Below are 22,294 nucleotides of genomic sequence, written 5' to 3'. Positions count from 1 at the left end.
TCCTTTCTTTCCCTGTCTCTCTGTTTTCTTTCTCTGTGTGTGTCTTGCAAGGGCTTTGCCAATATTATTATTCTTTTGGCTGTTTTGATTTTTCTCAATTTCTCTGTTTCTTTTTTTTTCCTTTTTCTACATTTTTGGAGCTTAATTTGCTCTTCTTTTTGTTTCTTCTTAAGATTTATGCTAAAATCATATATTTTCAGGTTTTTTTTTTTTCAATATATTCATTTAGGGCACAGTTTTGTACTTTCTAAGTATAGATTTGACTGCATCTCACCAGTTTTATATGTCAGACATTCACTATTATTCAGTTGAAAATATTTCTAATTGCTATTGTGATTTCTCCTTTGTTCCACTGGTTATGTGAAACTCTATGTTTCAGTTGTCAAATATTCAAGTTTCTTAGTTACTTTTAATACTGATTTCTTGATTAATTCCACCATGATCAAAGAATATCCTATTATACTGTCAGTCTTTTAACTTTACTGAGCACTGCTTTATGGCCTAACATATGGTCAATTTTGGTAAATGTTACGTATGCACTTGAAAAGAATGGTCATCTGCAGTTGCTAGGTATGGTTTTCTGTAAGTATCAGGTCTAGTTTTATTGTGTGTTTGCTTTTTTCTGCTTATGTAAGTTGTTGAAAGAAATATATTAAAGATTTCTGTTATTTATATGGATGTGTGAATTTCACTTTTATTTCAGAAATTTAAATTTTGTTTTGTATTTTGAGGATATGATTTTAGGTGCATAAAAATATAATGCTGTTAATGGTCTCTTCATCATTATGAAATTCTCCTTTTTATCTTTGTGATAGTTGTTCTTATAGTCTGCCCTGATTATAGCTATTTTCAGACATCTTTTACTATCCTGTGTTTTCATTTTTTCTGTACCTCTTCTTATATTTAAATAGTATATATTTTAATATATTTATATATATTATATTCCTTTAAGCAGAAATAGTTGTATATTTATCCAGTCTAATAATCTCTCTTTGTCTATCAATTAGAGTATTTACTACATAATAGTTACATATTTGGGTTTATATAATCTTAACATTTATTTTCTGTGTCCCATCTGCTCTTTATTCCATTTTTCATTGTTTAGTTTTCTAAACAATATGTTATTTCTTATTCTTTTAATGCCTTAAATGCTTACTCTATATATTGCAATATGCATCCTTCACTGATCAGAATATGTCTTTGTTAATTTTACATTTTCTGATCAATGGAAGTACTTTAAAAATTCCCCTCCCAACTTTTACATTACTAATATCATGAATATTAATTCTACATATATTTTGAACTACATATAGATTACTATTATTGTATTGGCCTTCAATATTTGCTTTTGATATAATCTAATATTTCCCCTTTCCAGTGCTTTTTATTCCTCCTGTACTGTAGCATGATTATAATTTAATCAAGGATTATTTTCTTTCCGTCTAAATAATTAAATTTGGTATTTCTTTTAGGACAAGTACTATGGCCTCAACTTCTCTAAATTTTTGTTTTTCAGAAAAGCCCTTATTTATCTTTCATTTTTGAAGAATATTTTTTCCTAAGTATAGATTCAGTTATTTTCTTTCAGCACTGTAAATGCCTCTGTCTCCCATTATTTTGTTTCAGAAGTCATCTTTCAGTCTTACTATTGCTCTTTTGAAACCAATGTGCCTTTTTATTTGCATGTTTTAAAGATTTTCTTTTTGTTTTAGTTTTTAGCAGTTTTATATGATGGGCCTAGGTGTTATATTGTATGTAGCCACGTTGTGATTCCTAGAGCTTCGTGAATGCCTCAAATAGCTTGATGTTTTTCATCAGTTTTGAGAAATTCTCAGCCAGTATTTCTTCTCATACTTCTTATATTTCTCTTTCTCTCTTCTCTTTGGAATTCCGTTACAGATATGTGAGACTTTTTCATCATGTTCCATGTATCTCTTATTTTCTTCTCCATTTCTTTTTCTTGCTTGCTTCAACTGTATACTTTCTACGTGTATTTTTATACAATTCTATAGGTATATATTTTCTCTCTCCTACTGTGTTAAATCTGTCTATCTTAATTTCAGTTTTTTGTAAGGTACCTGATTTCTACTTGATTTTAAAATTAAATTCCAATTTTCTGGTGAAAATATTTCATCTTTGTATTTATATTTGGAACATGTTAAACATAGTTATTTTTAAATTTACTCCCAGTAATTCAACAATCTGGAACTTCTGTTGGTCAACTTTTGCTTTTTTACCCTTCAGTTTCTCAGTCATTTGGTCCTGTTTTCCAGTAGGTCTGGTAATTTTTGGCTGAATCCCGGAACTTGTGAATAGAAAAGTGATGGGGCTCTGAGTGATGATATCTTTCCTCTTGTAGGCCAGTAAACTATGTGTACATCACGTTGTTTCTGTGGAGAATGATTTACTTCTGGTTTGCTTCTGCTCCATAGGTGTTGCCCCTTTAAGAGTCTCAGCTGAAAGTCTGTAGTTTTTTTTAAAGGCCCTCTTCTGTAGTGGTCCTAAACTCCAGTTTTCATCTCCCCAGCACCTCAAAACTGATGGAATATCTTCTTAAAATTTTAATGTCTCAGCACCTGTTCTCTGCTTGTTTTCTTAGAATTTTGTTCTTTGAATTTTATCACTCAGCTAATGCCTCAAGGAGAAATTTTTGGCAGAATGCCATGCCCTCTCCTCTAAAGTTCTCTTTTACTCTAGAGTTCTCAATCCTTCAAATTCTTACTGTTCTGACAGCCCTGAGCTCCAGTAATTGTCTCCACTGAGATAGCCATAAATTCCAGGATCCATACCCCATGTTTTTTTTTTTCTTTAGTCAACAAAAGCCCTAAGGGAAAAGTGGGCTGCCCAGTTTGTAGCAGGTACCCAGGTAGAATACCATACATTAAAAAGTTGATTTGTTCTAACCTATTAGACTTTTTTCCTATTTTACCTGGATACTTCTCCAAAATTTTCTTTTTTAAAAATTATTATAATATTTTTCAAGATGAGAATTTCAAGTGGCACTTATATAACTTAACATTAAAAAGTAGAACAAATATTTTATTTTCCCTTTACCATTTATTTATCTTATTCATGAATAAATATATTTAGTCTATGGATTAGATCTATCCATCCAAATTTTTTTTTTTTAAAGTTTTCTTTAAATTTTTTCAGTAGATTTAGTTTCTCTTTTTGGTTTTCATGCTGTGAGAGCCTTAGTACATAAAAGTTTCTAAAAGGAATAAAAACCTTTAGGAAATATTATTGAAAGGTTTTTTTATTTTATCCTACATTGTATATTATTCTTAAAATGACATAATTGTCAGTCTACTTAGTTAGATCCTGTGCTTTACATTTCTTGGAATGAGATTATTCACAGCTTAAATGCATGTAACTATAAAGTATTGTGTGAATAATTTTTCACAATTACTTTGAAAAAATTGTGATATGAATTTATGAAATATGATGAGATGTCAACTAGAGTTATCCTGGTGCTTCCAAAATGCATATATTCTCTATTTCCATTTTGATTACTATTGTCATTTAATTGAGTATGGCTATTTTATGTTAAGGCTTAGCAACATAGATGTTTGGGGGTTTTTTCCTGTCTTTTTCAATGAATATTCCAAAGCAGCTCTTAGAAGCATATATTTAGAGCCAAAGGTTAATATCACTTATATACAGGAGAGATGAGGGGAGGATAATTGAATCACAAAATGCTTGTGTTGAAATGTGCTCTATGAAACAATGGGAGCAGGAAAACAATGCCAGAATGGTGTCCACAGTGGAAAGAACAAAGCCTGATTCTAAACAGAGGTTGCTAAACAAATCAGTCCCTGTGCAATTAGATGGAAAAGCACTTAGCAACAATATGAAAATGAAAGACTAGCTGATAATCAAGCACAATAAAAGATGACTCAGACTCTCTAAGGTTTGTATACTTTGTAGTGTTACTTTCAATTCCACACAGTTAGTTCACATGAGACTTGATCATATGGAATTACAAGTGATGGAGGAAGAAGAAATCATTTCTGGATTCCTGACATAAAATTAATACTAATCTGTCATTTAGTAAAGGAACTCAAACTCTCTAAATATTTATTAATTAATCCCTCTTGGAATTTCTCACAAAAATCTTAAGTATTGATATATTTTGGCACTGTTATATGTATAAAATTAACATGTTAAGATTTCTGGTTTTGCTAAACATTTCTGGTTCTATTGTTCTTTTTAAAACCTCATATTTCAAATACCAAGCTTTTCCGGGATATGAAACAACATGATTAAATATGAATATACATTTCACTACCTCCCCATAAAAAACTATTCTTTATAATGTGTCCATTTCTCTTGATGTAACACTGTTGTTTCAGTTTTACAGGCTTACACCTATGAGTTTTTAATCTTGAGTGTGTGTGTGTGTGAGAGATAGAGAGACAGAGAGATAGATAAAGAGAGAGACAAAGGCAGAGACAGAAACATCAGAGAGATCAAAACAGACTACACAATTTGAAGAGCCCAGTGCAAAAAAAAAAAAAAAAAAAAAAAATACAGGAGCCCTTGTGCAAAAATTATTAAAAATTTCAAAAAGATGACAGGAGAACCTTAACCAAGGCTGGGACCCTGCCGTGCACAGAGCCCTGTGTGACTCCACAAGTTGCATTTTCAGGAAACTGGCTCAAGGGAAAGAGAGAAAGAGAGAGAGAAGAGAGAACAAGTGCATATTTTATAACACCACTCCATGCTCTTAGGAGGGTGTGTCCTAACAATTTGAAGGCCTGTTTAGTCTGACCAATTTTATGATTTGCATGTGCAAGTTTGGAATTAGAGGTTAAAGTGGAGTAAATTACTCTGCATAAAATTAGAAGTTAATGGGGTTGGGGGGAGCAGAATCAATGAGAGAGATTGAGACAAACCATTGAGACTGGATGATACATAAGAAAATTTGTTAAGGGTCGGAGAGAAATATGAGTTTAAAAAATTATATATGTTTAGATATATACATATATTTGGGACACACACACACACACACACACACACCATGATGACAGAATGGTCAGGAGGGACTTTGGAGAAATTTGATCTCTGTTAGATCAGATTTTTCAAAAATTTAGTCTTTCTGTGGGCTGTGTATATAACACCTCTCTTGTCTCTGCCTTGAAATCTTCAGGACAGTCTAATATGTATTAATCACAGGCTAATATTAGGAAAAATGAGTAAGATGTTTAAAAACTCAACACTTTCTTTCCCATTATGAGTAAACTATTTATTTGTCAGAGAAATTTATCCCAAATCATCTTGTGATATATATCATATTTCTCCTTGACTTTGCTTGGGTTGGATTGCAAGCTCTCTTATTTCACTGACAAGAAATTGACCATCTTCAATATATTCCCATCAGCAAAGAGGATTTTGTTAAATTTTACTTTCTATAGTTTGTTTTCTAAAAGCAATAGTTTATTTCCATTTTCAAATATGAAAATATAATAATAAATATGCTGTTGAAATATTTGTACCTACACCTGTCTAGAAATTTTGATACTGTCCTTCTGTATCCTGAATCTTTACCAGTTGAAACTCATTTGTTCAAAAATTTTTAGAAACTATTAATATTTAATTTCTTGATCCATATTAAATTTGAAAACCCTTTGAAAACCAAACTGTTACCATTTTTAAATCACAATGATGGAGAAATATATGCTAATATTTAGCATGCAGTAGTATATGCAATAGTCAGTTTCCATTCCATGGTACTATTAAATGATTTCTTTTCATTTGGGACTAATCTAAATGGGCAAATATACTGGAACTTTTAATGAACTAAGTATGACCCTGAATTGAACTTTCTCTTATCTAGTCATTTACCTAATATCATATTATACTGGTTGTATAACCTCTGCAATTGTAATTATCCTTCCATTTGTGGATTGACCAAACTGAAGGGTGTGGGTCTTGGCTATACTGTGTCTCTACCCCTCCTACCCATCTCATTGTGGTTGTTCCTTTTATCTATAATTGTAGGAAGATCTTTTCTGTTACCCTTCCAGTCTTTTGCATCAATAGTTGCTCTGCAAATAATTGTAATTTTGGTGTGCCTGTGAGAGGACGTGAGCTCAGGGTCTTCCTATTCTGCCATCTTGGCCACCTCTTCCCTATTGCTCTTATGCTCAGGAAATTCCAAGGGCTTAAGGAGTCTGTGCCAAGGGTAATGTTGAGTCCTTTCAGGAACTTTCTCTTTTTCCTGATTGTAGTATTAATATTCATTATAAAAGCACTTTCTACTACTAATTTTTTACTTTCTAAAACTTTTTAGCAGTTTTAAATATTATCATTCCAATAATATTTGGCATTATTTAGTCCAGTTTTTGGGGAAATTAGGATTCTAATGGGAATTGCCCCAAATTTACATTTTCATGAGCAAAAGACACTATCATTTTTAAGGTGTGTGAGCCAGGAAAACAGTATCACTCTCCACCTATTCAGAGTTTCTGTTAGGTTTCTGAGTAAAAGATTAGTTTTATTCTTTTATCTAAGAGGCATTGTAAATTTTGTATTAAAACTCATAATAATTTTAAAGGTTTTTTTCCTAATGTAAAAATTATGTATAAAATTACATAATATTTTATTATATTTGATGTTATACATACTAAATTATACCAGTAAATTAAGTTACGTATATTATAGTTCATTCATTCATTTAATCACTCAAATAATACTAGGTATTGAAGATACAATAGTGAATATGACAATTATGATCTATTCGGGAAACAAAAAATAGATAAATACATAGAAAATAATTATAGCTCATAATCAAGTCACAAAGGCTATAAACAGAGTAATGCAAGAATAGTGGTCTTTAAGCATATATCATCAAGTACACATATTAATTAAAAATTTTGTGTACACTTTTATAGAAGAGTATTTGTTTAAATTTATATATGTATGTATATATGTGTATAATAATTATTTCATCATTATAAATTTTATAAAGCATATACACAGATAGTTGAAATTATGTAATAAAAACAAGTATAAATGGACATCTTAATACTTTCTTCCTGTATCTCAATGGATCATCAATTTTTACCTTCCCATGATGTATACATCTCCCACATTAGAGGCTAAAACGGTATTTTAGATGGTGTGGTGAGGAAGTCTTTTCTCACAAGATGATATTTAAGCTCAGTTTTGAAGTATAAAAAAGTGCTACAGGGTGGACATATACCCAGAGAAAACCATAATTCAAAAAGACACATGCACCCCAATGTTCTTTGCAGCACTATTTACAATAGCCAGGTAACGGAAGCAACCTAAATGCCCATCGACAGACAAACAGATAAAGAAGATGTGCTACATATATACAATGGAATATTAGTCAGCCATAAAAAGGTACGGAATTGGGTCATTTGTAGAGATGTGGATGGACCTAGAGACTGTCATACAGAGTGAAGTAAGTCAGAAAGAGAAAAACAAATATCGTATATTAACGCATGTATGTGGAACCTAGAAAAATGGTACAGATGAACCGGTTTGCAAGGCAGAAATAGAGACACAGATGTAGAGAACAAACGTATGGACACCAAGGGGGGAAGCGGTGGGGAGGTGGGAGTGGTGGTAGGATGAATTGGGAGATTGGGATTGACGTGTATACACTAATATGTATAAAATAGATAGCTAGTAAGAACCTGCTGTATTAAGAAAAAAACAGTGCTACAGAGAAGCCATGGAGAGAGATCCCAGGAATAGGTAATAACAAGTATAAATTCCAGATGTTAAGAAGTATATGATGTGTCCTAGAAAATGTCAAAAGGCAATGTTACTGGATCATTGCGGATAGGGGTGGGGTGAAATAGAGATGACAAGGATGGAGGAATAGGCAGGCCCTAAAGCATTTGCATCTTATAGGTAATGTAAGGTGTTTGGATTTTATAATACATGTAATGGAACATTAAAGGAGAATTCTGGGTTTGAGAGTGACAAGTTCTAATTGTGCTTTTAATCTTGTTTGATGACTCTGATCCCTGGGGAGAGTGCTTGTAGGGGAAATTAAAGGAAGCAGGACTGAGCCCTAAGCTACTTCAACATTTACAAGCTGAGTGGAGAAAGAGAGGAGGAATGATAAGGTGTGGGAAAAAAGAAACCCCAGCATATATCACAAAATCTCAAGGAGAAAAGTGTTCAAGAAAGCAACAGTGGCTAATGGAGAGATAAACCATTTATAGGTAGGGTAAGAGAAAGACAGAATAGGATCCATTGGTTTTGGCAACATGAAAACCTTTGCTGACTTTGACAGGAGCAGTTTCAATAGCGCTATGGGAATAGAAGTCAGATTGGAATAGGGTGAATAGAATAAATCATGGATACAGTTTTGCCTCAGAATGTGAAAGACTGTCACTTTTTAAAATAACTATAGATTATTCCACTCTATGAATGTACAATAATTTATCTGATCAGTCAAGTATTGGTTGCCATTTATGTTGTTTCCCATCTTTTGCTAACGCAAGCGTTGCTTACAAGAATAGCTCTGTATAAAAAGTTCTACTCACCATATGAATATACATACAAAATACATTTTTTAAAATGGAAGTACTGAAATGATAAACTCTGGCATATCCTGGTAAAATGATTAGAGCTTAAAGATAAAAGTAATCTTCAAAGTTTCAGAAAAATGAGATCAAATAACATACCAAGGTAAAAGAATTAAACTGGCATAATTCTGGCAAAAGCAGCATGCAAAGCAAGGAAAAGCTCAAGGAAAGAAATTGTGAACCAAAAGGGCTATATCTGGCTAAGCTGTCCTTCAAATGCCAAGGCTATAGAAAAATTATTTTAGTCATATAAAAATTCAGAAAATTCTTTAACCCTGAGCTCTTATTCAGCAATCTACTAGAGAATGAACTTCATCAAACTATGACATGAGTAGGGAAACTGGCAAAAGGACTGCTGGTGACAGTATCATAGAACTATGACTCAAACAAAGCTGGGCATAAGAGAGAAAAATAAATAGTATGGGGAAGAATAAAATATGTACATTTTATGTTCTGACAAAGTGGATATAATGCAAATAAAATGAGGGAGGAGAAGGGCTATGGAAAGAGGAACATAGAATAGGCAATAGGTAGCAGTCAAAGATAGCATTAAACGCTGACAAAACAGGTAGTAAAAGATGTCAGGGAATTAAGGGCATTTTTAAAAAGGTGTAAGTAGGAAGGTGACCGCTAGAACAAAAATACAAACCTTTCAAATATCAAAAGAAATTTTAACTATCAGGAAGAAAAGGGAATCATCCAACTACAGAAAGCAAATATCACCTAATACACATAGTAATTGAACATAAAATAATATATCAGAGTTGAGACCAGACATCACAGCCTTATCAGTAAATGTGTATGGGCTTAGTTCACCTCATAAAATAAAACAATTTTTAGTTTGGCTCAAAAAGCAAAACACAATGCTATGCTATGTACAAAAGACACCAGTAAAGCAAATGATTCAGAATTTGTTAAAAAAAAAAAAAAAAAAAAGAATACAAAATATACCACACAAATAGAAGTAACAGATTACAGATTTTGATCTTGGAATCAGGCAAGTAAAATTCGATCCAAACATTATTAAGCCTAAAAATGAGGACTTTTTAAATGCTAAAAGCCATGATTTACAATAAAGACATGTCAGTTATGTGTATATTACAGTTATGTATCTGTCTATTACCTATCTATCTGTCTATCTATCTATCATCTATCTCCTGTGAAGCATGACAACCACCTCTGTAAAGGAGAATCTACAGAAGATAAAGATCTCATTGCTAGATAGAAACAAAGAAATACAAGGACATGCAATGATCATTGCAAGTCAGTTTTTCTAGAAACATGATAGGACCTTTCAGTAGATAATTCAGGTCTTCTTTTATTCTGTAAAGTTTTTTTTTTTGTCCTGCTTAATGGAAATATTTATACATCACTCTATGTACAAGTCAGATGAAGTGGAAAAGAAAATAAAGGTATAGAAGAAAAACATCACCCCTCCAGGCCTCTTCTAAACCCTTGCTATGCACTATCTGTCTTTCCATAATATAGTAATTATTAACTTATTTATTGTTTGTCTTCTCCTGCTAATAATCAGTACTCCCAGTTATATCCTTACTACTTACAACAGTGCCTGGCATATAGTATGCTAAATAAATATTTGCTGAATAAATATCTATTGAAAGACTAAAGGAAGGAATGAATCCTTTCTGGTGCTCAGTAATCCCTTTCAATCCAAACTAAAGCATTTTTTCAATTGATTTTTCTTCAATTACTGTTTTCCTCCATAAATTTATTTTTCTCTCTCTGAACTTCTTTAATTGAATATTTTGTCTCCTGGATCTGTTCTGAAATTCTCTGTTTTTATTGTTGATTTAAAATTTGTTTTATTTTTACTTTATATTGTGAAATACTGCTTCCATTTCATCTTCTAAAGTTCTATTTGCATTTTTATTCTTGTATTCATTTTTAAATTCATAAGGTATAATTTATTTGTTTTATGTATCTGCTTAATTCTAGTCAGTTGCCATGTATGTGTAGTTTATCTCCTGCATATTCTATGTCATTTTTACTAAAGGTCTCCTCTTATTGTTCACTAGCTATGCAGGCTTAGGGGTGCATATCCTGATTATTCAGTTTTGTTCACTTTCTTTAAAACATAAAATACTATTCATTGTACATTGGTGGTTTGTTAAAAGAGAAAGATTAAGATCAGTTTGAAAATTTTAGAAAGATCATTTGGGTAGAACAGAATTTTTGTTTATTATCACTTTATTTTTATTTAGTAATAATTTATTGCAAAGTACTCTGCTACACACCAGGGTGAGGGTACAAAATCAAATGAAAATTTTAACTTCTAGTAGAGGATAAGTTTCATATATTACACCTAAATTAGTTCCCATGATGTCTGGTTCGGAGAGACTCAACAAGAGAGCAAAAACTTAAGCATTCAGTTTTTGTAAAGTCTGTTTCCCAGACTGGGACATGGAAAATCTGATTCTGTGAGTTTGGACTGGTGAAGAAAGTTGTCCTACTTCTGGGCTCACTGATTTGTGCTCTTTATGTTGTGACTTGTTGAGTTTACTTTATATTGCTTTCCCCATCACACCTACACAGAGAAAGTAGGATACATTCCATATTTGTTATTGTCAGAACTTCTGTGTTTTAGGCGTGATTAATGAAAAAATGCCTAAAGTTACAACTAAGCATTGGATAATGTTTAGTGTGAAACCCAGGAGATTTCATGGAGAGGTAAATGTAAATCATTTCAGCAGTTTTCCTTCTTCTTCATGACAATTAATTCTCACATGAATATCTACATCTTTGAAGTTATTTTAAACTGATTCAGCATTTCCTCTCAAAATTGCAAATATCAAATATCTAGCATTTAAATGTTGCTTTAGCCTGAAACTAGAAATGAGCTGCAGTGTAACTGCAAATACATTATGAATGACTGGCTTTGCTTTTATCAATCTTTGTAGTTTATTAGTTTTATCACTGCATGCAGACAAAAAATACTTATTAAAATCAGGGTAATTTTTTTCTGTTCCAACAAAATGTGCAAATGGGGCAAGTTTTTTTGTTCTGACTTTACTAGTTGTGCTTCTTCTTTACTGGTATCTTTAAAAGGATAGAGCACCAATAATTTGGTACGTATGCTACTGTTACAGACTAGTAAAGAGGAATAGTGGTCATGATGTCCCCAAATCGCTTTCGGTCATTAGGTTCCTCAGATTATATCATTCAGAGAGGGACTTTTCTTAACAAGAAGAAAGAATTATGACTGGAGTTTACAATGTCTTCCAGGCATGCACTGAGACAATCTTCAATGACTAATTATAGCTTGAGGAAGCAGAAAAAGACTGCCAGAAAAACAGTCCATCAGAGGAGTTAATTTGCAGAAAGAAGGAGTGCGGTTTGAAAGCAATTTTGTAAATTCCAAGCATAACTACTTGTATTCTTCAAAACAATCTCCGTTTTACTGACTTTAATGATAGGGCACTAGTTACAGAAGAGATAAAATGCTTATTTCATAACAGTAGTTCCTACATTTATTTAAGGTGTCCTCATGCAGAAGTCAACCTAAATTCTTTAGGAAATTGTTGGAGGAATATTTACAATATTAAAACTTATAGTTTCCATAGTCAAACAAATTGCAGCTTAAAATTCACTCCCTGGGTTTCAGTGTTCTCACGTTTATAATCTTTCATTGATGGTTCTGAAATTTTAAAGACAGTAGATGACCCAAATCTTATTTTTAAGCACTTTCTTGAAATCACTACAGTTTTGTTACGTATGTTTTTGTAATCAAACATATTTTGTAAATCTGTTTAATTTACAAAAAAATGTTAAAAATATAAAGCCAACTTGATATTGTCAAGTGATAACGGGAATGCTGTGAATATAAGTGTTTGCCTAGATCTATTAATTACATTTAAATTATTTTTAGTAATGAAAGTGAAGAACTCCATATATAGTTCTAAAACTCAGACAAAAATCACGTTCTGAAATTGGATGATTATCGTCAGCAAAATTAGCCATAATGTTATCATCTAATAACCTATATAATTTCTGTGGAAAGCCTGGCTACTATCAAGTCACCTTTGGCAATAGAGTGCTTCATTGCTTTCTCACTGGTGTTTCTGCTTCACTGGTGACAGCCAGAGGGGTGTTTTATGCTTGTGTGAAATACTTCAAACATAAAAGAAAACTCTAGAGAGTAATCTAAATGGCTGTGGAATTTTAATAGAAAAAAGGATGACATTACAACAAAATAAAGGAACATAAACGGAGGAACAAATTTGGAGCAGTGAAAAATTAAAATTTCTGTGGCTGAGGAAGCACGAGGTGTGGAAATCAAGTCAGACTGATAGGATAAGGCTCAACAATGAAAGGGCTCAAAAAACTGGTGAAGGACTTGAGGAAGAACCAGCAAGCTTTTTTTTTTTCTTTAACATCTTTATTGGAGTATAATTGCTTTACAATGGTATGTTAGTTTCTGCTTTATAACAAAGTGAATCAGTTATACATATACATATGTTCCCATATCTCTTCCCTCTTGCATCTCCCTCCCTCCCACCCTCCCTATCCCACCCCTCTAGACGGTCACAAAGCACCGAGCTGATCTCCCTGTGCTATGCGGCTGCTTCCCACTAGCTGTCTATTTTACGTTTGGTAGTGTATATATGTCCATATGCCACTCTCTCACTTTGTCACAGCTTACCCTTCCGCCTCCCCATATCCTCAAGTCCGTTCTCTAGTAGGTCTGTGTCTTTATTCCCATCTTACCACTAGGTTCTTCATGACCTTTTTTTTTTTCCCTTAGATTCCGTATATATGTGTTAGCATACTGTATTTGTTTTTCTCTTTCTGACTTACTTCACTCTGTATGACAGACTCTAACTCCATCCACCTCACTACAAATAACTCAATTTCGTTTCTTTTTATGGCTGAGTAATATTCCATTGTATATACATGCCACATCTTCTTTATCCATTCATCCGATGATGGACACTTAGGTTGCTTCCATGTCCTGGCTATTGTAAACAGAGCTGCAATGAACATTTTGGTACATGACTCTTTTTGAATTATGGTTTTCTCAGGGTATATGCCCAGTAGTGGGATTGCTGGGTCATATGGTAGTTCTATTTTTAGTTTTTTAAGGAACCTCCATACTGTTCTCCATAGTGGCTGTATCAATTTACATTCCCACCAACAGTGCAAGAGGGTTCCCTTTTCTCCACACCCTCTCCAGCATTTATTGTTTGTGGATTTTTTGATGATGGCCATTCTGACTGGTGTGAGATGATATCTCATTGTAGTTTTGATTTGCATTTCTCTAATGATTAACGATGTTGAGCATTCTTTCATGTGTTTGTTGGCAATCTGTATATCTTCTTGGAGAAATGTCTATTTATGACTTCTGCCCATTTTTGGATTGGGTGGTTTGTTTTTTAGTTATTGAGCTGCATGAGCTGCTTGTAAATTTTGGAGATTAATCCTTTGTCAGTTGCTTCATTTGCAAATATTTTCTCCCATTCTGAGGGTTGTCTTTTGGTCTTGTTTATGGTTTCCTTTGCTGTGCAAAAGCTTTTAAGTTTCATTAGGTCCCATTTGTTTGTGTTTTATTTCCATTTCTCTAGGAGGTGGGTCAAAAAGGATCTTGCTGTGATTTATGTCATAGAGTGTTCTGCCTATGTTTTCCTCTAAGAGTTTGATAGTGTCTGGCCTTAAATTTAGGTCTTGAATCCATTTTGAGTTTATTTTTGTGTATGGTGTTAGGGAGTGTTCTAATTTCATACTTTTATATGTAGCTGTCCAGTTTTCCCAGCACCACTTATTGAAGAGGCTGTCTTTTCTCCACTGTATATGCTTGCCTCCTTTATCAAAGATAAGGTGACCATATGTGCGTGGGTTTAATCTCTGGGCTTTCTATCCTGTTCCATTGATCTATATTTCTGTTTTTGTTCCAGTACCATACTGTCTTGATTACTGTCGCTTTGTAGTATAGTCTGAAGTCAGGGAGCCTGATTCCTCCAGCTCCGTTTTTCGTTCTCAAGATTGCTTTGGCTATTCGGGGTCTTTTGTGTTTCCATACAAATTGTGAAATTTTTTGTTCTAGTTCTGTGAAAAATGCCACTGGTAGTTTGATAGGGATTGCATTGAATCTGTACATTGCTTTGGGTAGTAGAGTCATTTTCACAAGGTTGATTCTTCCAATCCAAGAACATGGTATATCTCTCCATCTATTTGTATCATCTTTAATTTCTTTCATCAGTATCTTATAATTTTCTGCATACAGGTCTTTTGTCTCCTTAGGTAGGTTTATTCCTAGGTATTTTATTCTTTTTGTTGCAGTGGTAAATGGGAGTGTTTTCTTAATGTCACTTTCAGATTTTTCATCATTAGTGTATAGGAATGCAAGAGATTTCCATGCATTAATTTTGTATCCTGCTACTTTACCAAATTCATTGATTAGCTCTAGTAGTTTTCTGGTAGCATCTTTAGGATTCTCTATGTATAGTATCATGTCATCTGCAAACAGTGACAGCTTTACTTCTTCTTTTCCGATTTGGATTCCTTTTTTTTCTTTTTCTTCTCTGATTGCTGTGGCTAGAACTTCCAAAACTATGTTGAATAATAGTGGTGAGAGTGGGCAACCTTGTCTTGTCCTGATCTTAGTGGAAATGCTTTCAGTTTTTCACCATTGAAGACGATGTTGGCTGCGGGTTTGTCATATATGGCCTTTACTATGTTGAGGAAAGTTCCCTGTATGCCTACTTTCTGCAGGGATTTTGTCATAAGTGGGTTTTGAATTTTGTCAAAAGCTTTGTCTGCATCTATTGAGATGATCATATGGTTTTTCTCCTTCAGTTTGTTAATATGGTGTATCACATTGATTGATTTGCGTATATTGAAGAATCCTTGCAGTCCTGGAGTAAACCCCACTTGATCATGGTGTATAATCCTTTTAATGTGCTGTTGGATTCTGTTTGCTCGTATTTTGTTGAGGATTTTTGCATCTCTGTTCATCAGTGATATTGGCCTGTAGTTTTCTTTCTTTGTGACATCTTTGTCTGGTTTTGGTATCAGGGTGATGGTGGCCTCGTAGAATGAGTTTGGGAGTGTTCCTCCCTCTGTCTTTTGGAAGAGTTTGAGAAGGATAGGTGTTAGCTCTTCTCTAAATGTTTGATAGAATTTGCCTGTGAAGCCATCTGGTCCTGGGCCTTTGTTTGTTGGAAGATTTTTAATCACAGTTTCAATTGCAGTGCTTGTGATTGGTCTGTTCATACTTTCTCTTTCTTCCTGGTTCAGTCTCAGCAGGTTGTGCATTTCTAAGAATTTGTCCATTTCTTCCAGGTTGTCCATTTTATTGGCATAGAGTTGCTTGTAGTAATCTCTCATGATCCTTTGTATTTCTGCAGTGTCAGTTGTTACTTCTCCTTTTTCATTTCTAATTCTATTGATTTGAGTCTTCTCCCTTTTTTTCTTGATGAGTCTGGCTAATGGTTTATCAATTTTGTTTATCTTCTCAAAGAACCAGCTTTTAGCTTTATTGGTCTTTGCTATCTTTTCCTTCATTTCTTTTTCATTTATTTCTGATCTGATCTTTATGATTTCTTTCCTTCTGCTAACTTTGGGGTTTTTTTGTTCTTCTTTCTCTAATTGCTTTAGGTGCAGGGTTAGGTTGTTTATTTGAGATGTTTCCTGTTTCTTAAGGTAGGATGAACCAGCAAGCATTTTTAAGAGAGTAAAAAGACAAAAACAATAAAAAGAATTTGTGTAATAATCAGATGGAAAGGTTAAGCTAAACCTGGGAGATTAAATTAAGTGGCCACCGAAGAAGTCAAAATAAGTAGTGACAAGGCTTCTGTCCAGGGTGATGGCATAGCTAATTGGATATATTGATAAGATAAAAAGCAAAGGATATTTAAAAGGAAAAGGGGGTATTTGGTGTCTACTAGCACATTGGGATAAAGAACAGGGAAAAGTTAAAAATGACTCAGAGATCCACAGCTTTGAAGCCTGGGAGGCGTATGATTGATAACCACATCAATATCCACAGGGAAATGTAGACACTGGGTGGGAATGGGCTCAGGCTGAAATCATGTTAAAAGGGCTCAATAGTGATGAGCAGGTGGAAGTCAGAGATATGGGCGTAGTTTATAGAGAACAGACAAAGAAGCAAAAAGATAACACAGTGCGTATTCTACACTACATTAAATTGTTTCTCGACTTTAGATCTATTAATCAGACATAGTCTGAAGTCCGTGTTTTTTCCAAAACACAAATTGCAAAGGTTAGATTTCTTATTCTATGAGCAACTGTCAGTTGTTTCCTTTAGATAAAATCACACATTTATATAGCCAGTATAGATAAAGGGCAAGTATTCAGATTGTATTAACCTACTCCAGTTTTTCTAATTCATGTGTTAAGATTCCATAAACTTCTGAGTTAAAACTTAAAAACTGCATAAATTGTATACAAATTGAAAATTTTCCTTATGGTTATTATTTTACCTATAACTCAATCAAAATGTTAAACGAATTTGGACTGTGGTTAAGAATTGCTAGTGAATAGTGGGTAGGATGAGAAAGGATGCTAATTTACTTTAAGCCACTTAGAATAAAATTCATACTGCTTTGCCAGCATAGCCCTAAACATGTGAGAATTCATTTAGGAATTCAGCAATTGTAAAGAACTGTAATTTGCTCAAGACTTCTGTTTATCCTTGAATTCTAAGAAGACCCATTATCATAATTGATCACTTCTAAAGAACAGTGAAGTTAAAAACAACAACAACCAAAACCTCTCTGACTGGTTAGTGCTTTTATAGAAAAGAAGTATTAACATGATTACATGTGGGAGAAGGTAACCCTGGATCAGTGCACTGTTCCCTTTAAGGGAGTGCTGGAACCATTAATGATTTATATGTAAAAAGACATTCCTCACTCATACCTTGTCAAGGTATTCTGGACAGAATCAGAGCGTTTTGGAACAGCCTTTTCCAGGCAATTATTATTATTATTATTATTAATAATAATAATAATAATAATAATAATTTTATTTATTTTTACCTCAAAGACCCTTTAATGAACCAGATGCATTTTTGGATACCAATTTGCATTTCCAATACTTAAGCATACAATACTCTTGCTGCTGTAAAATGGGGCTGGGAGCACAGAGCCTCCCTGGCTTTTGATGCTTCTAGTCATTCGGCCCTAGCCTCCCCTGTAGAGGCTCAGCCACTCCTCTAGCCTTTCTAACATGAGGGCCATTTTCATGTCACAACATTTCAGGATTACCTACGTTGTAGTGGTGATACTTTCAGTGTTTATTGATTATTGGACCAATGAATTTTTATATTGAATATATTCCAAGGATTTTTCAGTCCTCAGGTTAGAAGCCTCTCACCACTCTAGGGCAGTGCACTGCAGGTAAATGCTTTCATAAACAGTAATTAGCTGCATTCATCTGATATCCTATCCTTGCAGGTACTTGGCTACCATGGTAATCTTTTAATAATTGTCGTAGGCTGAATAATGGCCCCCAATACATCCACATCCTATTCCCTGGAACCTGTGAATGTTACCTTTCAGGCAAAAGGGATTTGTCAGATGTGATAAAGTTAAAGATCTTAATATGATGTTGTTACCCTGGATTATCAGGGTGGGCCCTAAATATAATCAGAAGTGTCCTTAGAAGAGGGAGACAGGAGGTTTGACTAGAGGAGAGGAGAGGCAACATGATGATGGAAGCAAGAGGTTGATGTGATGCACAGAGGGGTCATGGGCCAAGGAGTACAGGTGGGCTCCAGAAGCTAGAAAAGACAAGGCAAGGACACCTCTCCTAGAGCCTCCAGAAGGAACAAGACTGGTGGCATGGAGACATCAGCCCAGTGAAGCTAATTTCAGCCTCCAGAACTATGAGATAATCAATTTGTATTGTTTTAAACCACCAAATTTGGGGTAGTTTGTTATGTCAGCCATAGGAAACTGATACAATAATCATCAATATTATCATAATCATGTAATAATAAAACTAATATGCATGCATTGTTTATATAACAAAAGGCTTCCCTATAAAAATGGTGATATATATTCACTAGTATAGTACTTTACAGCTTTTATAGTACTTTTAAATTATCTCATTTGATTCTCAAAATAATTCTATAAAGTAAGCAGGGGAGATATTATTATACCTATTTTACTTATGAAGAAATTGAAACTCAGGGAGCTTACATGACTTGTAGTAAAAAGAAGTTCTTTGACTCCTTCCCTAGTGTTTTCCCCTCTATACAATGCTGCTTCTTAAGAAAGAGCCCAGAAAAGTGTCTGTAACAAGCTATATAGACCACATTTCTTTGGGGCCGGCAAATGCTGCTCTAAACTAGGAAAATAGAAAATTCATCCTCGAGAGAAAACCTTCTACCTCAAATTCATGTTAAATAACAGTTTATTGATTGGTAGATGCTAGGTCTTCTCCACACAAAAAAGAATTGGCAAGAATATTCATGTGAACTTATATTATTTAACATGGATTGTACAATTTAACACAGAGTATAAATAAAGATTTATGAAATGAGACCATAAATATTTTTGAAAATAATCTTAAAGATATGGAAAGCTAAATAGAAAGAATGAAAAACTAAATTAAAATATATGACACAAATGTTCATGTTAGTGATGTTTTTATATATCTACATATCATCTAAGGAGAGATATGAGTTTAGAAATTAGAATTAAAGTGCATTTTTAGAAGGTATTAAAGAGATTATAACTATGTCCAGCTTTATTTTCATGCTGTGTCTGCAAGCTTCAGCAGGGAGGATGACAACATGCATAGCGCCAAGGCTTGGTTTCTCACTTTCCATGGTCAACATGATAATTACAGTAAAGGCAAACATCACCACTGAGTATGCGCACGTTCAACAGGTAAAGCACACAGCATAAAGTCTATATTGTAACTATGCAAACGGCATCATCCTCAAAACCACAAGCAAATATTGATTAAGAATTTTAAGCTCTTCAAAGTATTGCTAGAGCAAAATAGTAAGTTTGGGAGCTTTTAGAGATTATTTTTGCCTCAGGTGTGTTCCTGGCACTGAGTGATTCCACACGTCTAGAAGAAGGCAGTGCATGAAAGAGCTGAAAATGAAACTTTAAAGTGAATGGTAAAAAACAGTCTTTATTTCATGTTTTTGAAGATAACCTCAGTAGAAATCCAATTCAACTTCAACCTTTACATCATGAACTAGAACTCGTATTTTATTCTAGTTCCTTTCATATAAGTCAGATCTGCTATAATGTGTCACTGAAGAGAGACCAAAGGAAAGATGGTCTTAGTTGATAGGACATTATGGTAAGCTGATTTTGTCTGAGTCCTTCACTAATTGGTTAACTCCCCTATGTAATGTTGGATCTAGAGACAATATTAGAAATCAACCCCTGCATGTTATACAGGAAGAAATAGAGGCCTAGAATGATGTATGGATGGTATCACCATTCATGCTGTTAATCAGGTTAAAAACCTAAACAGCAAACAAACTCAAAGGACCCCTTATATACTCAAAGGCAATTTGTTGTAATTTTCTACTTTAAAATAAACCAACTTATCCTATCTACTATTTTCTCTCAAAGTTTGGTAGCCTAAGCTACCATCTTCTCTCACTTGGAATACTGCAATAGCCTATTACCTTTGTCTTCCATCATCCTCTCTCTTTCTTTCTCGTTTGTTCTCCTCATAAAGCCAGAGTGACTTCTTTGAAGTTCATATATGATCAAGTAATTTCTTACTGGGATGATTTCAGTGACTTCCCATTGGCCTTAGAATGAAGGCTGAGCTCCCTAGCTTGAGCCTTAGCTGATTCTCATCTCAACTCTTGCCTCCCATCCTGCCCTATTGATCACAGCTTTGCAGTCACACCCACCTTCCGCACATGCTCTTCACCCTACAGGCTTTCCCTGCCATAGTCCAGTTAGTCCCTTAGACCTCAATTCAAGCAAGACTTCCTACAGCAAGCCTTCTTTGACTTTATGTCTTAAAAAAAGAAAAAAAACAAAAACCGTCACAGGCTCGCATAGCAACATATACCTTTCCTTTATAACGCTTAGTACAGTTGTAATATCATATCAACATGTGTGGTAGAGACTCCCCTATGAGACCGTATGCTCCAGAAAGGATACTGGCATACTAATAGTATACATTAAGTTCAGTTTTATAGCATTTATGTGAAATAAAGTCATCCAAAAAAAGGTGGATGTTTGGAAATCACGAAATGTTTTTGGAACATAAACAAAAATTTGTATTAGGAAATGTTGCATGAAAAAAAATTAAGCACATGTAAGTCTTAGCATCCATTTTATCTCACAGTTTTGTTTTGGTTAATTGAACAGAGAAAAATCCAAATATATCGAGATAGACAGCTTCAACAATAGCAGCTAACATTCTATTCACAGGATGCTTTTCATTTCAAATAAGCAGAATCCTCAATAGTAGAGAGATTTTTATTCACAGTCCAATCAATCACAATCTCTAATAACTTTAATAACCTCTAATAACTGCTTGTATCCTCTGATAGGTGAAACATTTTAAATGAGTAGAATACTAGGCTCCTCAGCCAGTTTGGAACTTTATTTTTGGTGAAAAATAAATTTTTCAAGTATATCTTAAAGTATTATAAATTGAATGATGATATTTTAAATTAAATCTCAGGTCAGTGGCATTTGTCTCAGATATTCTCTTAAATTCTCAAGACACTCAACATTTATTTTGTTTGTCAAGTTGAATCCAGAATCCATCCACTAACACTTTATCTGCAACATTATGCACTTTAGCAATACAAGCTCCCATTGCTAAAGTAAGCCCTTCAGCTTATTAAAAAATAAAAAAAATCCCTACCATTCCAAACATACTGTATAAACATGTTTGAGAGAGGTGGTGTGTTTGAGATTGTTTTCATCAGCAAAAATAATGAGTTTGTCTCATGTGATATATTCAAGCCTCCACCTTGATTCTAGACCATGAGAGATAATTCTGGAAAAGTCTCCTATTTAATAAGATTGCTAATACATTTGACAATTTTGTGACATTTCTCAAAACTGTTTTTGAAAGATGCTGGTTTCTATAATTTCTTTGCAACATGTGGTGCTGACTTGAACACATTTGGGCAATAGATTCATACTTGCCATCGCGGCAGTCGTTGACCTCAGTACTTTCACACTGTCAGTACAGATGTCACTACATTTTTACCAACATTCTTTATAGTGTGTTAAAAACTGATCCAAACACTAGCAAAAAATTCCCCTGTTGTCTAAGTGTCAAGTGTTTAAATTAATGCATCCTCCTCACATTCACCTGCATGTACAGTAGAAAACAAGCAAATGGAAATCAGAAATACATGTACTCTCATTCAGTTGAACTGTAAATGTGGCAGTTATGAATCTCAGCGCATAAATTTAAGTGCACAAGGAACACAAATACTTAATCTAACGATTGTACTACAAGTCCCCATTTACTAGAGTGGAAGTAGCTTAACCGGTTATTTGAGTATTTTTTCCCATCCCCAGAAGTATCTCAAGGTTCCAGGGAGCTTATCCAGTATCAGGGATTAGAACCACCAAGCCAGTACTTGGTGTTTGAGCTCCATTAGTAACTACTAAAATATTTCACTTCTTTTTTCAGGTCCTGTGACCTGATATGCTAGGGCGTAGGAATCGGCACATGGGGATCTCGTCTTACACACCACGACACAGTTCCCAATAGGCATTCCCTTCTCAGATGTCTTCCTG

The sequence above is a fragment of the Balaenoptera ricei genome, chromosome 9 (assembly GCF_028023285.1).
Source record: "Balaenoptera ricei isolate mBalRic1 chromosome 9, mBalRic1.hap2, whole genome shotgun sequence".
Taxonomy (NCBI): Eukaryota; Metazoa; Chordata; class Mammalia; order Artiodactyla; family Balaenopteridae; genus Balaenoptera; species Balaenoptera ricei.
Note: the sequence above shows the minus strand (reverse complement) of the source record.